Raw genomic sequence first — 15,528 nt, 5'->3', positions numbered from 1 at the left:
AGGGGAAGCAGGGGGGTTTTACCCCCGAAGGTGGGAGGAAAAAGGAAAGAAAAATAAGGCTCATAGAGGTGCGCCGTCCTCCTCTTCGCGTGGGTCCCGCTGACCCTGTAGATCATGATGGCAGCAGCGTTGTACCGGGGTTCTGTTGGCCGCTGCAGCTTACGTGCGGGCATCGTGCACCATTCTTGTCTTCCGTCCCATCCGAGCGGACGGAATGGTCAGAGGGTCCTCTGACAGAAAGCCAAGGGGGGGGGGGGGGGCTGACGGTACAGTGCCAGTCAACTGATGCCGGTTGACTGACGTTGGACGGTGGTCGGGCAAGGAGTTGGTAGCACAGTGACAACGTGTCCATCACTATGGGCGATGTGAGTTCCCTGGAATGACATGTCGTGGGGACGGGTCATGCTGAGATGTGACCGCTTCCTCCACGATGCCAGAAGTTTGACCTTGAGTGGTACTTTCTGGCCCATAGTGGTTGGCAGTGACGTGAGCTTCTGTTAGGAACCGTATTCAAGGGATCAGGCGAGGCGGAGCCGACCCTCAGACGTCGGCTGAGGTGGAGCCGACCCTCAGGGGTCGGACGAGACGAAGTCTAACCTTGGGAGTCAGCAGAGGTGGAGCTGACCCTAGGGGGTCGGACGAGACGGAGTCTGCCCTTGGGAGTCAGCTGAGGTGGAACTGACCCTAGAGGGTTGGGCGAGGCAGAGCCCACGGCCTTAGTGTCTATTGAGGCGGAGCCAACCCTCGGAGGGCGGACAAGGCAGAGCGCCTGGCCTTGGTGATCAATCGAGGCAGAGCCCAGCAAGAGGTGTAGTCGCGCTCTTGACTGCTCGGATGAATCAATCGTTGATGGTTATTGGTTCATCCTCTTTAGGTACCCTAGTATTGGTCCCCGACAGTGGACCCCGAGCCCCCAGGCCATTCTCCGAATCACCTAGGTTTTTTTTTCAACTTGCCAGTGGGTGCACGTGAGCGCACCCGGTGGGTGTAGCCCCTGAGCCCTGGCCTTCTTTTATTGCCCACGACGTGTTCTAGGAACGGTGATTCCTTCTTGCCGAGGTCGGACCCTTTTCGGGTATGGCCGTGAGTTTTGGTGATTCGTTAGCTGGATGGTTCGATTAGGGTCCCGGTATCCCATTCGCGGGGATCCAGCTAGGGTCAGCTTGGCTGAAACCCAATCGTGGGCCGAGATGTCCGTGGCGCCCGTGCACCTGGGTACTAGCTGCTTGTGGGGCTAATCCCTTTCCATCCCTTATCATAAGGGTGCCTGGAGCGGCTATCAAATCCATTGATGGGCCAACCGTCAAACTCCTAGGCCTAGATGGGCCGTAGACATGTTTTTTGATCCGTATTCCTCTTACTCGTAACAAGTCGTGGCCTACCCAGGGAGGCGAAACATCCGGTGCATCTTTCGAGGGAAAGGATAGGGATTGCGTGCGCATATCCCACGGCGTGATGTTATAGCAGATCTTTGCGGGCACAGAGATCTAGGTAGACGGTTGATTTCCTTACGTCCGTTGCCCCTATAAAACCAAAGGGTTCGTTCCTAGGGTTTCATACCTTGCCTTCTTGCCTTCGCATCTGTAACATCCGCCGCCAATCGCATAGGCTTCCTACATCCATGTCCTAGTTGCCATCGAGCTCGTGTTCGCCCACCCCCATCTTCCAATGGATCCATGGTGCCGCTCTAACATCACATTCCAACGTATGGAGGGCCTCGTCTGTCATGGTCTTCTCTACGCGCGGACCACGGATGAGTGGCTGCTGCCCGACAAGGAGGATGTGCCATTGCCGCCCGTCGACTACGTGGTATCATTCATGCACTTCCATGAGCGTGGGTTCGCTACCCCTGCTCACGGATTTCTTCAGGGGCTGCTGCTCTACTACAAGATTAAGCTATAGCACCTCAATCCCAATGGAATCCAGCACATGGCGGCGTTCGTCGCCCTATGTGTGGGATTCCTAGAGATTAGTCCCCACTTTGATCTGTGGCGGCACTTCTTCGCCGTTACCCTCTAGAAGAAGAGGAAGAATGAAGCAGGAGTTGAATATGCTAATGGGATGTGCTAGCATCCACCTCTGGAACAATTGGGTCGGCAAGTACCCATCGATGCGGCTGTCGACCTCCAACAAAGGGTGGCATTCGCATTGGTTCTATCTCAAGAATGACACTGTCGCCCCCCTGCCAGAGTTCTTTAGGCGCTTAATCGAAGAGGCCCTGGATTTGTGAAAGTGGTGTGTCTCAGAGAAGAACAAGAAGAAAATCCGAGACCACCTCGTCGCCATCCGTATCCTAAAGGAGAGGGGCCTAAAGGGGTCGGGCATCATCAGGGCCTACCATGCGAGGAGGGTGGCGCCGTTGATGAGGCGCATGCTTCCACCGTATGCGATGGCGCCTGAGGCATCATTTGTCGAGACAGTGCTGGCCGAGGGAGCGCTCTCCCCATCTGAAGTCGCACAGCGCATCAAGGAGACGATGGAACCATCTCGGGACGATGCAGGCGTCCCTCTTGATTTCATGTACCCAGTGCCAGGGCACCCTCCGATGCGGCTGGAACCGAGCTACATCATCTTTGTAAGTTTCCTTTCCTCATGCCTCCTCTTCAATTGATCTCCCGACCCCTTGAAACTAACATTGAGGTGGGGGGACCCGCTAAGGGACCTCATCCTTATGGATCTCCTAGCCCCACTGCCGAGGGTTCCATCCGTGAGGGCAGCGAATCGCACCGAGGCTGAGCGATAGATGAAGGCAAATTAGGACGAGAGGAAGAAAAGGCAGCACAAATTGTGGGCGTGGGAGCGAGGGGAGGACACTAACAGCGACAACGACGACGATGAGGAAGATGACAATGAGGTAGTTGGCGACATCGAGCATTATGACCTAGAGAGCGAGGATGTGCTGATAGGTATCCGCTCGTCCTTGCAGAGGTCGGGGCCCTTCCCATTCCATGGAGAGGAGGCCGCATCCAAGAGGCTGGTGAAGACGGCCCAGATAGTCGCCCTACCCCTAGGGCCAACATGGGTGAGTGGGTTTGCCGCCATGCTCTAGGTGTCGGCGGAGGAGGGTGGCTCCACCGCTGTGCCCCAAGATACAAGCAGGGCAAGCCCCCTCTGCCTAGGAGCAGGGGGCGGGCTCGAAGCGGCCCTGCCCCGATGAGGTGGAGCAGGGATCTAGGGGTTCACCTCCCAAATGTATTCACCGCCCAATAGTGCTAATGTAAGTCACCAACTCCTCTATTTTTCTCTATTTTTATCATGACTCATGCTTTTCTTTCTCGCAACGTCTTGAGGCGACGCAATCTTTTGGCGCTGGTGCCAAAAAAGAGTGTCGCCCTTCAAGTCAGGCGACAGCCATCGGTTGACGTTGCACCCATTTCAGGCAGGAGCGGCGCTAGTGCAACTACGTCGTCGATCGGTAATGCGTCGCCCACGGTGGAGCCTGTGCCCTCGACGGGACAAGCGGGCACCGGGGCTCGAGGGATGCCCTCGAAGGTCGTTGAGCAGCCGGCGACGGAGGTGATTCCGCCGCCACCGATGGGGCGAACGGAGCTATCGACCACGCTTGTGGTATCGACCGCGGCGGGCGTGACGCCGCCAGTTGAGGCCCCACCGACGCAGGCGGAGGTGGCAGCGGCTGTGACAGGTGAGACACAGCCGAATGCAACCATGGCGGTGCCTAGGGCAGCAACACGATCCGCACCACCGGCGGCCCGAGTGACGGCGCCCGACGTGGGCCGGACGGAGGGGGAGGCGGCCGAGGGGTCCCTGGACGTCGCGGCGGTGGCAGAGAGGACCAGCGGGGAATCTATAACACCCTCGGTGTTACATTGTATAGTTTTTGCTAAAACACTGCATGAGCATCATACTTATGTGTAAATGTATGTAATATAGAGTATAAATCAATGTACAACACTTGAAACGTTCATGTGAAACAAGAAACAAATGTTACATTTCATGTCGCTTTATATCGTTTAGTATTCTAAGTGAATTTTTATCGAACAAAATGCTATAGAACGCTTATGCAAAACTTTGATAAAGTTCATAGTACGAACTTCATAGGCGGCGATAAAATACGTGCGGTCGAGGATGGGGTTCGCTAGCTAGTGTATCAAGTAGCTTGGAAAAGGAATTTGACGCGAACCGTTTGAGGCTTAGCCGTTTCGCGTAAGTTTGAAAATGGGTCGACGAAGCCATGTTCGACAATTTTTGTAGAACGATTGGGTTAAGTGGCAAGGTGTCTTGGCTTAGTTCGATAGCCCTATGTACCCGCTTGAGGTTCGAATGACTGGTTTGGCTTTCGGATCATCGAATTGGTCTTTGTAGCAGCTTTAAAAAGCATGCACGACACGTTTTCCACCTCCGGGCGCGGTCACTGCCTCTGTTCGGACTGGCACCGCGGCACTGGCTTGCCCATCAAGCGCTGTTGCATTAGCCGCATCGCCACTATCGTGCCTGTGCAAGCAGACCACACGTGTGGCCCCTGCACTGCTGGCCACGACCTCCTACCACCGCGCGTTGGCGCGCATCTCGCATCGTCGTTGCTGCCATTGCCATGTCCTGGCTGCCGCTGCGCGCCTACCAACGCACTAACCAGCCCTGCCGCCAGTCCCGCGCTACAGCTCATGCTGTCATTATTGCACCTGGCATGCCACGCACATGCATGCAAGCACGTGGACCGCATCGGTGGGCCTGGTTGTCGCCTCGCCGAACTGGTGTCACCGCTCGCCAAGCGCGCTCACGCGCACCGCCTACGCAACCACTATTGCCGTTGACGCATCATGGCAACACGCGCGTGGGACGGCTGCCTAACTTCACCATCACGTCCGTGTCCACTGCCATACTACGCCGTTGTCTTCCCTGACCTGCCATCCTCTATGGCGCTTAGCGCCGAGCCAAGCCGTGCCTAACTTCCCTATTTCCCAATCGCCACGTCGTCGGGACTGCCCCTTCGATTTCGCCATAGTGAAGCCACCGTAGTGCAATTAACTTTGCCCTCGGCTCCGCTGTGTAGCCAACCACCCAACCGACCCCACCTTGCAGTGAACCTTGCCTTGCCGTGCTCCAATTTGGAGCTATCGCTCCACCGAGTCCTTAAGACTGGGTTGGCATGCGCCGTCGACAAGCCACTTATCTAGAGCATCTCGTGGCAATCCCTTGCACCATAGGCCTCATCTCCACCTGCTAAGCACCCTGCGCACATCGTCCGAAGCGCTACCATAGGCCAGCCTTCTCTGACGTGGCCGTGCCATCGCCGTGCGCTGCCGCACCGCCCGTGCGCACGCGGCCAGCTTGACTCAGGCTGTCTCCGATCGAACCACCGCCTCGGGGGGTTCCGTGGTGAGTCACTTGAGCTCACTAGCTACCTCTTTTGCCCCGGCTTTGCTATCATTCACCAGAAGGCCATCGCCGTGGCTGCAGGGTGTCCGCCATCATGGTCCGACCTCGCTGCAGCATCCTGGCTCACGTTTCCTTCGCCCGACGCTTCATGTTCACTTCTAGGTAAGGGTCGACTCGGTAGTTAGGGCGGGGAAGGTCTGATGTGGCCGGTGTAGCTACCGGTGCCAGCGCTGCCGGGCTAGAGCGTGCATGCGGGTGTCAGGGGTATCGCGGTTGTGAAGGTAGGATTTTCCGGGGGCATAGCCTTGCACGCACATGTTGCGCCAGATTGGGCCGAGCCGCTCCCGTTGGGCTACGAGATAGAAATCATTTTTCATTTTTCCAGTGAATTACAAACATTTATTCAATATAATTTCTAGCTGAACTTTGATAAATTATAGTAAATTGTGAAGTTGTCCATAAATAGTGAAACCAATTTTGTTAGGTTCATAAAAATACCATCCACCTGTTAGTGTAGTTAGATTACAGTTAGCTATGACAATGGTAGGTTCATAAATTCAAACTAGAGAGCTTAGTATTATGTAGATTAATATTTGTAGGAAGTTTTGTGGCAAATCGGTGACATATATAGCTATGAGATTTTTACAGTAGGTTCATTAGATTATTATGTACTTACTGTAAATTTTGTAGCCCTAGAGTAGGTTGATAAATAGAGTAGCTATTATCCTTGTGTTATCGTATATAGAGTAAATCGGTATTATGAGTAAGAATACAGTTAGTTGCTATGGTAAGGTATGTCATGCTTCATACTTGTTAGTGGTAACAGTAGGTAGCTTAGCACTTTAGTTGGTAGAACTCAGTAGTTTGATAGATGTATTCTTATTTTAAGAGTTGTTGTTGCCGTAATATTACGTGTTGCATCATCATTTCATGCATATAGATCATGAGTTGGTAAGTTCGTGCCGGTGGACGAACAGGAGTACGAGGAGGTCATCGAGGAGTACGAGGAGGAGATTCTCGTACAGGAGGGAGCCCCAGAGCCTTTTGGTGCTGACCTCACCGACCCGTTGCCTGCCCAAGGCAAGCCCCGGTGCATAACCCCTATTTTTTTATCACTGAATATATATATATATATATATATATATATATATATATGATGTGCATTTAAGTGACAGACATTTTATGGAAACTACATGCATAAATATATCTACCCATTAGTCCTACTAGCATAGGTCGAGTAGTTGCTATGCTCAGGATATCGGTAGCGTGAGTAACCTGCCGTTACTCGCAAATAGGTGATAAATATGATCGCTCATGATAAAATGGTGGAAAGGAAAATGGTGACCGAGCAGGGATATGGATTGTGTACTGATGGGTGTAAGGGGTGGTGTCCAGCGGCCAACAGGGCATAGCTCGGTTACACTTTTTCCCTGTCTGTGTCAATTAAGGACCGGTCGTGCATATGGCTCTAGGCAAGTCACAGACTTATTATCCTGAGCACATACTTGGGTATGGGCGCAGGGAAGACTCATTGCTCTCTTGTTGTGGATCTGGCTCTTTCCGAACTGACTGATTGGAGACGGGGATGGTGGAGGTCCTTGCACCGCACTGAGTCCGGCACACAGGACTGGGGGCTTGGAGTCCATGTTTGGAAGGGGACTTGGACACCCAGGATAGGAGGGTGATGGGTTAGTCCTGCTTGTGCCTGTTGTATAAGCAGGGCGTGTGTTTTCAGGGTACCTAGCTGGGGGCATTGATTAGCGAATCGCCGGGAAATCCGGTATGGCTTGTCAGCGGTTTAGCACCGTAGTAAGAACTGAAACATGGAAGATGATGAATTGGAACTGATTGCTCAACTCTTGCTTGAAAGTAGAACAGGTGCTTATATAGACTGGATAGATAATAACTTAATATGGCTAATAATAATAACATAAATAAGGACTCACTATTAGTATTGCTTTCTGCTAAAAGAAAACCAGCAAACCATAAAGCTTCTCATATTCCTTGGAGTCGGGAAATTATTCCCACTAGTCGGGTAAGTCTTGTGAGTACATTGTGTACTCAGGGTTTATTTACCCCTGTTGCAAGTGATGCATGAGAAATACCTTTGTGTGGAGAATTCTTTTGGTGGGCTCTGACAGATCCTCGTTCTGATCGCTAGATGTTTATTTTAAATTCCGCTGTTTATCATTCCACACTCTGACATTTGGTAATATAATTTCTAAAAAACTCTGATGTATGAAATGGACATGTATTGTAACTCGTTCTCATTATTGGATCCTTAAGAAAAATGTGGATCTTTCGGGTTCTCCCTTGGGGTGCGCTCAACGGATACCGCCCGCTGTAGCCTGCTGTCGGGGTGCTTAGTGTCTGGTGGAAGACGAGCGCCTCCATAAGCACGCTATTTCGGGCGGTTCTGCCATAGTTGGTACCAGAGCCAATAATGGTTATGAGTTTCATCACTCTTTTTTCAAACTTAAAAATTTGACCAACAAAATTTTTGCGAAAAGTAGGATGCGATTAAATTATGTAAATAAGTATCAGCCCTAGCAATATGGTTTATCTAGGATAGCGGCACTGGTTTGATCTAACTATTTTCCTGTAGGTACACTGACTTACATTGCGTAAGAAATCGTCTAGTATACAGAAAGTGTGTGTGCGATGTGCCAAAAAATTTACGAATGCTGCTATATTCCGGCTTGAGTGAACGTATAGGATGATACATGCATCATGATAATAGCATCTTGCTTAAACTAAAATCCCCCCTACACATATAATTGGATTAGTAAATTGATAGTATTAACTAAACGAATGCTTTACTAAACGTGTTGTCATTTCTCTAATCCCTTGCTTTTGATCGGGAAGGTTGTTCTAAATGGATGGTTCCTATCTCTTACAGATAAATCTAAGGTCCGGACATGGGAGCACCAGTGCTGGGGCGGCTCACGGTCTTGGCGAAGGCCAAGGCAAGAGTGGTCAGGCCAATGAGCACCACGGGGAGAGCCATGGGGCTCCACTTCTAGCTCCTCCTCCTCTGCCACCACCGCCTCTGATGACTCACGCTAAGATGATGGCAGAACTAATGGCTGCTCGCCGAGAGCCAGCCCATGCCATGGAGCTAATGGCACAAGCTATCGCTGGCTTCGCCCACGGTGGTCACAGAGGCAATGGTGGGAACGAGGGTGGTGCCCACTGTCCTGAGGTACCCTCCTCTTACCAGGATTTCCTCAAGACCCACCCACCCACTTTCACATCGATAGATGAGCCCCTAAATGCGGAGCACTGGCTTCACATTCTAGAGCAGAAGGTTCTGTTGCTCAATGCGACCGATGAGCAGAAGGTGCGCTTTACAGCGCAGCAACTATTGGGGTCCACAAGTGCATGGTGGGATAACTTCCATGCCATGCAGCAGCCAGGTCATCCAGCAACCTGGCAGGAGTTCACCACAGCATTCAGAGAGTTCTATATTCCTGATGGTGTAATCAACCGGAAACTGACTGAGTTCCTGGAGCTGCGATAGGGGAGTATGATGGTGATGGACTATGTTAATAAGTTCAATCACTTGTCCTAGTATGCTGACATTCATGTGGACATTGACGAGAAGAAGGACTGCTTCTTTCGTGGGCTCTCTTATATCCTTCAGGAGAAGCTATACAGTGCAAACTATTAGACTTTCGGGGCAATGATGAATGCTGCCATCACTATGGCAGGCTTACAGCGGGATTCCTAGGCAGAGTGGAAGAGGAAGCGGGTGGCTACGGGGTCTTCCAACCACACTCATACTTAGAAGGTATAGGTTGTTCGGTGGGGGGCCTATCAATCATTAGGCGGGCCTTCATTTCGGTAGCCCCAGCAAACTTCTCAAACTTCTTCCACACAGTATCGTGCTCCCACACATCAGGTGCAACCCTAGCAGCCTTAGGGACAGCAGGTCTCACCTCACCAAGGGTTTGGAAACAAGCCGGGCGCTTGCTTCAAATGTGGCAAAGATGGCCACTATGCCCAAACGTGTCCTCAGAACAACCAGCTCAGTCTGCTCAACCATCGGCGAACTCTAGGCTAGTCAGGAGGACCATGATCAAGAAGAAAGTGCCCAACAGATCTGGATAGGTGAATTTCATGAATGCTAAGTAGATATTGTAGTAGGAACCAGTGATGGCTGGTATGTTTACCATCGATTCCCATCCAGCCTATGTGTTGTTTGATTCTGGTGCATCACATTCCTTTATGAGCATGGGATTTGTAGACCGGCATAACTTACCATTTATGGCTATACCGTATGCTTATAGAATCCATACTATGGGTTCACAAATGTTCATCAATACCCGAACGAACATAGTAAGCTTGGTATTAGCCACCCACACTTACTGCCTACAATTCATGGTAATGCCTAGGCAAGGCATTGATGCTATTCTTGGAATGAACTCATTGCGGGTGTATGGGGTAGTCTTGGATTTGAAGTGGAGAAGTATCGAGTTACGGCTTCCTTCTTCTGAGGATAGGATGTCTCTGCTTGTACCCTTAGATCCAGTCTTACCTGTTGCTGCCCATGCTGAAGTCTCTCCTAATCTTACCCCCATCCCTGTGGTATGTGAGTTTCTAGATGTTTTTCCTGAAGATCTTCTTGGGTTGCCACCAGATAGAGATGTGGAATTCTCCATTGAGCTAGAGCTTGGTACTACTCCTATCTCCCGATGCCCATACCGCATGGCTCCAAGGGAATTGACTAAGATGAAGAAGCAGCTAGAAGAGTTGATGGAAAAAGGTTTCATCCGTCCTAGTTCTTCACCACGGGGTTGTCCAGCCATTTTTGTGAAGAAGGATGGTACTCTGCGGATGTGTGTGGATTACTGCCCTCTTAATGCGGTAACAGTTAAGAACAAGTATCCTTTGCCCCACCTATGAAGAAGCCTTCCAAGCTCTGAAGACATTCCTGACCACTGCTCCTATGTTGGCCCAACCAGATATTGACCGACCCTTTGATGTATATTGTGATGCCTCGAAGATGGGGCTAGGGTGTGTGCTTATGCAAGATGGGTGTGTGATAGCTTATGCTTTGTGCCAACTAAAAAAGCACGAGGTGAATTACCCCACTCATGACTTAGAGCTGGTTGTTGTGGTCCACGCTCTGAAGATTTGGAGGCACTATCTGTTGGGCAACAAAGGGCATATTTTTACAGATCACAAGAGCATCAAGTATATTTCCACTCAGTCTAAACTGAATATGAGGCAAAGGAGGTGGTCAGAATTGATAAAGGATTATAACTTGGAAGTCCATTATCACCTAGGAAAGGATAATGTAGTGGCTGATGCTTTGAGCCGAAAGTCACATCAGGTTGAGGAAACAACTTTGTCTCTCAACCATGTAGAAGTGCTGGCTCACATTGCCTTGACCTTAGAGTTGCTTGAGCAGATTATCCTGGAGCAAAGGCAAGACCCCGAAGAAGTTCCCCACATCAGAAAATTGATGGCCGAAGGGCATGGTCCTCACTTTAGTATTGATGATCATGGTGTGGTGCGATACAAGGATAGATTGGTGGTTCCATTCAGTGAGGAACCGAGAAGGAAGATTTTGAATGAAGCCCATCATTCAAAGCTGTCTATTCATCCAGGCATCAACAAGATGTATCATGATCTGCGCCACTCGTACTGGTGGTCCAACATGAAGCAGAACATCACCCAGCATGTCGTGGAGTGCGACACTTGTGGTAGGGTTAAAGTAGATCATATGCGTACCCCGGGATATTTGCAGCCCTTGCCTAATCCTGTATGAAAGTGGGAAGATATCTCCATGGACTTTGTGGTGGGTTTGCCCCGCACATTCAAAGGCTATGATTCTATTTGGGTCATTGTGGACCGTCTCACCAAGTCTGCTCACTTTATCCCAGTGGACACTAGATATACAGCTAAGAAGTATGCTGAGATATATTTTGATCAGATTGTGACCCTACACAGAGTTCCCCTTACTATCATCTCTGATAGAGGGTCAGTCTTTGTCGCTCATTTCTAGGAGCAACTGCAACAGTGTCTGGGTACTAATCTCCTTAGAAGCTCAGCATATCACCCACAAACTAATGGCCAAACTAAAAGGGTAAACTAGGTGCTTGAAGACATGTTAAGAGCTTGTGCCATTTCTTTTCCTGAGAAGTGGGATGGATGCCTGAAGTTAGCTGAATTTTCTTACAATAATAGCTATCAAGAGAGCATTCGCATGGCACCATTTGAAGCTCTACATGGAAAGAAGTGTAGAACACCACTGAACTGGGTTGAAGTGGGAGACCGTGGGTACTTTGGGCTGGAGTTCATCAAAGAGGCTCGAGAGCAAGTAGGCATTATTCGGAGTCACTTGAAGGTAGCTCAAAGCCGACAGAAATCTTATGCAGACAAGCGAAGAAGACCCTTAGAGTTTGCAGCTGGAGTTTATGTGTATCTCAAGGTGTCTCCTATGAGAGGGGTGCACCGGTTTGGTATCCGTGGCAAGCTAGCCCCTCGATATATGGGTCCTTACCAGGTGTTGGAGCAGTGTGGCCCAGTCGCTTACCGTCTACAGCTTCCCAATATTTTTTCTATGGCACACAATGTATTCCATGTATTGCAATTGAAGAAATGTTTACGAGTTTTGGATGAAGCTGTGGAGATTGAAGGGTTTACCCTCCAGCCAGATTTGACTTACGTTGAGCACCCTGTCAAAATCCTGGATGAAAAGGAAAGAGTGACCAGGAACAGTGTGGTAAAGTTCTACAAAGTGCAATGGCAAAACCATTCAGAGGATGAGGCCTCGTGGGAACAAGAGAGTTACCTATTGAAGCATTACCCCCACCTCCTCTCTAGTTCTGATAGTTAGTTTGCTGTATCGAAATGTAATTCCTATCTCCTTCTCACACTAGGCACATGAAATCTCGGATCGAAATTTTGTTTTAGGGGGTACATTTGTAACACCCTCGGTGTTACATTGTACATTTTTTGCTAAAACACTGCATGAGCATCATACTTGTGTGTAAATGTGTGTAATATAGAGTATAAATCAATGTACGACACTTGAAACGTTCATTTAAAACAAGAAACAAATGTTACATTTCATGTCGCTTTATATCATTTAGTATTCTAAGTGAATTTTTATCGAACAAAAATGTTATAGAACGCTTATGCGAAACTTTGATAAAGTTCATAGTACGAACTTCATAGGTGACGATAAAAATACTTGCGGTTGAGGATGAGATTCGCTAGCTAGTGTATCAAGTAGCTTGGAAAAGGAATTCGACGCGAACATTTTGAAGCTTAGCCGTTTCGTGTAAGTTTGAAAATGGGTCGACGAAGCCATGTTCAACAATTTTTGTAGAACGATCGGGTTAAGAAGTGGCGATGTGTCTTGGCTCAGTTCGATAGCCCTATGTACCCACTTGAGGATCAAATGACTGGTTTGGCTTTTGGATCATCAAATTTGTCTTCGTAGCAGTTTTAAAAAGCGTGCATGACACGTTTTCCACCTCCGGGCATGGTCACTGCATCTGTTTGGCCTGGCACAGTGGCACTGGCTTGCCCAGCGTGCGATGCCGTGTTGGCCGCATCGCCACTGCTGCGCATGTGCAAGCACGCCCACACGCGTGGCCCCTTCACTGCTAGCCACAGCCTCCTACCACCATGCGTTGGTGCGCAGCTCGCATCACCGTTGCTGCCGTTGCCACATCCTGGCCGCCGCTGCGCGCCTACCAACGTACTCGCTGGCCCTACCGCTGGTCCCACATTGCAGCTTGCATTGTCGTTGCTACACCTGGCATGCCATGCACATGCACGCAAGCACGCGCATCGTGCCGGTGGGCATGGCTGTCGCCTCACCGAACTGGTGTCACCGCTCGCCAAGCACGCTCACACGCACCGCCTGTGTGACCACTATTGCCATTGATGCCTCGTGGCTGCACGCGCGTGGGACTGCTGCCTAACTTCACCATCACGTCCATGTCCGCTGCCACGCTACGCCGCTGTCTTCCCTGACCTGCCATCCTCTGCGGCGCTCAGCGCTGAGCCAAGCCGTGCCTAACTTCCCTCTTTCCCAGTCGCCATGTCGTCGGGACCGCCCCTCCGATTTCGCTATAGTGAAGCCACCGTAGTGTAATTAACTCCGCCCTCAGCTTTGCTATGTAGCCAGCCACCCAACTGACCCCACCTTGCAGCAAACCTTGCCTTGTAGTGCTCCAATTTGGAGCTACCGCTCCACCGGGTCCTCAAGACCAGGTTGGCATGCGTCGTCGGCAAGCCACTTATCCAAAGCATCTCGTGGCAATTCCTTGCACCACTGGCCTCGTCTCCACCTGCTAAGCACCCTGCGCACCTCGTTCGAAGCGCTACCATAGCCCAGCCTTCCCTGACGTGGTCGTGCCATCACCGTGCGCCGTCGCACCACCCGTGCGCATGCGGCCAGCTCGGCTTGGGCCATCTCCGATCGAACCACCGCCTCAGGAGGTTCCATGGTGAGTCACTTGAGCTCACTAGCTACCTCTTTTGCCCCAACTTTGCTGTCATTCACCAGAACACCATCGTCGTGGCTGCAGGGTCTCTACCACCGTCGTCCGACCTCGCTACAGCGTCCCAGCTCACGTTTCCTTCGCTCGGTGCTTCACGTTCACTCCTAGGTAAGGGTTGGCTGGGTAGTTAGGGCGGGGAAGGTCTGATGTGGCCGGCGTAGCCGCTGGTGCCAGCGTCGCCGCACTGGAGCACGCACGCGGGTGTCGGGGGTATCGCGGTTGTGAAGGTAGGATTTTCCGGGTCGTAGCTGTAAGATTTAGACTGGCGAAACAGTGCGCTTAGTGCTGATGTGATTACAGAGTAGTCCGAGGGCGTTTTTGCTTATTGACCAGACCGTGCGGGTCTTCCCCGCCATGGGCCATCATCGTCCAGCTGGGCCGCGCCCCCACATGGGCCGCACCGTGCGCCCGTGTTGCGCCTGGTTGGGCCGAGCCGCTCGTGTCGGGACGCGAGATAGAAATCAGTTTTTATTTTTCCAGTGAATTATAAATCTTTATTTAATATAATTTCTAGCTGAACTTTGATAAATTGTAGCAAATTGTGCAGTTGTCCAAAAATAGTGAAACCAATTTTGTTAGGTTCACAAAAATACCATCCACCTGTTAGTGTAGTTAGATTACAGTTAGCTATGACAATGGTAGGTTCATAAATTCAAACTAGAGAGCTTAGTATTATGTAGATTAATATTTATAGGAATTTTTGTGGCAAATCAGTGATAGATATAGCTATGAGGTTTTTACAGTAGGTTCATTAGATTATTATGTACTTGCTGTAAATTTTGTAGCCCTAGAGTTGGTTGATAAATAGAGTAGCTGTTATCCTTGTGTTATCGTATATAGAGTAAATCGGTATTATGAGTAAGAATACCGTTAGTTGCTATGGTAAGGTATGTCATGCTTCATACTTGTTAGTGGTAACAGTAGGTAGCTTAGCACTTTAGTTGGTAGAACTCACTTAGTAGTTTGATAGATGTATTCTTATTTTAAGAGTTGCTGTTGCCGTAATACTAAGTGTTGCATCATCATTTCATGCATATAGATCACGAGTTGGTAGAGTTTGTATCGGTGGACGAACATGAGTATGAGGAGGTCATCGAGGAGTATGAGGAGGAGATCCTCGTGTAGGAGGGAACCCCGAAGCCTTTTGGTGCTGACCTCACTGACCCATCGCCTGCCCAAGGCAAGCCCCGGTGCATAACCCCTATTTTTTATCACTGAATATATATATGATGTGCATTTAAGTGACAGGCATTTTATGGAAACTACATGCATAAATATATCTACCCAAGAGTCCTACTAGCATAGGTCGAGTAGTTTCTATGCTCAGAATATCGGTAGCGTGAGTAACCTGCCGTTACTCGCAAATAGGTGATAAATATGATCGCTCATGATAACATGGTGGAATGGAAAATGGTGACCGGGCAAGGATATGGTTTGGGTACTGGTGGGTGTAAGGGTGGTGTCCAATGGCCAACTAGGCATAGCTCGGTTATACTTTTTCCCTGTATGTGTCAATTAAGGACCGGTCGTTGCATATGGCTCTAGGCAACTCACAGACTTATTATCCCGAGCACCTACTTGGGTATGGGCGCAGGGAAGACTCATTGCTCTCTTGTCATGGATCCGGCTCTTTCCGGACCGACTGATTGGAGACGGGGATGGTGGAGGT

This window comes from Miscanthus floridulus, chromosome 12, assembly GCF_019320115.1.
Source record: "Miscanthus floridulus cultivar M001 chromosome 12, ASM1932011v1, whole genome shotgun sequence".
Taxonomy (NCBI): Eukaryota; Viridiplantae; Streptophyta; class Magnoliopsida; order Poales; family Poaceae; genus Miscanthus; species Miscanthus floridulus.
The sequence above is the reverse complement of the archived record's forward strand: the minus strand, read 5'-3'. Positions refer to the sequence as shown.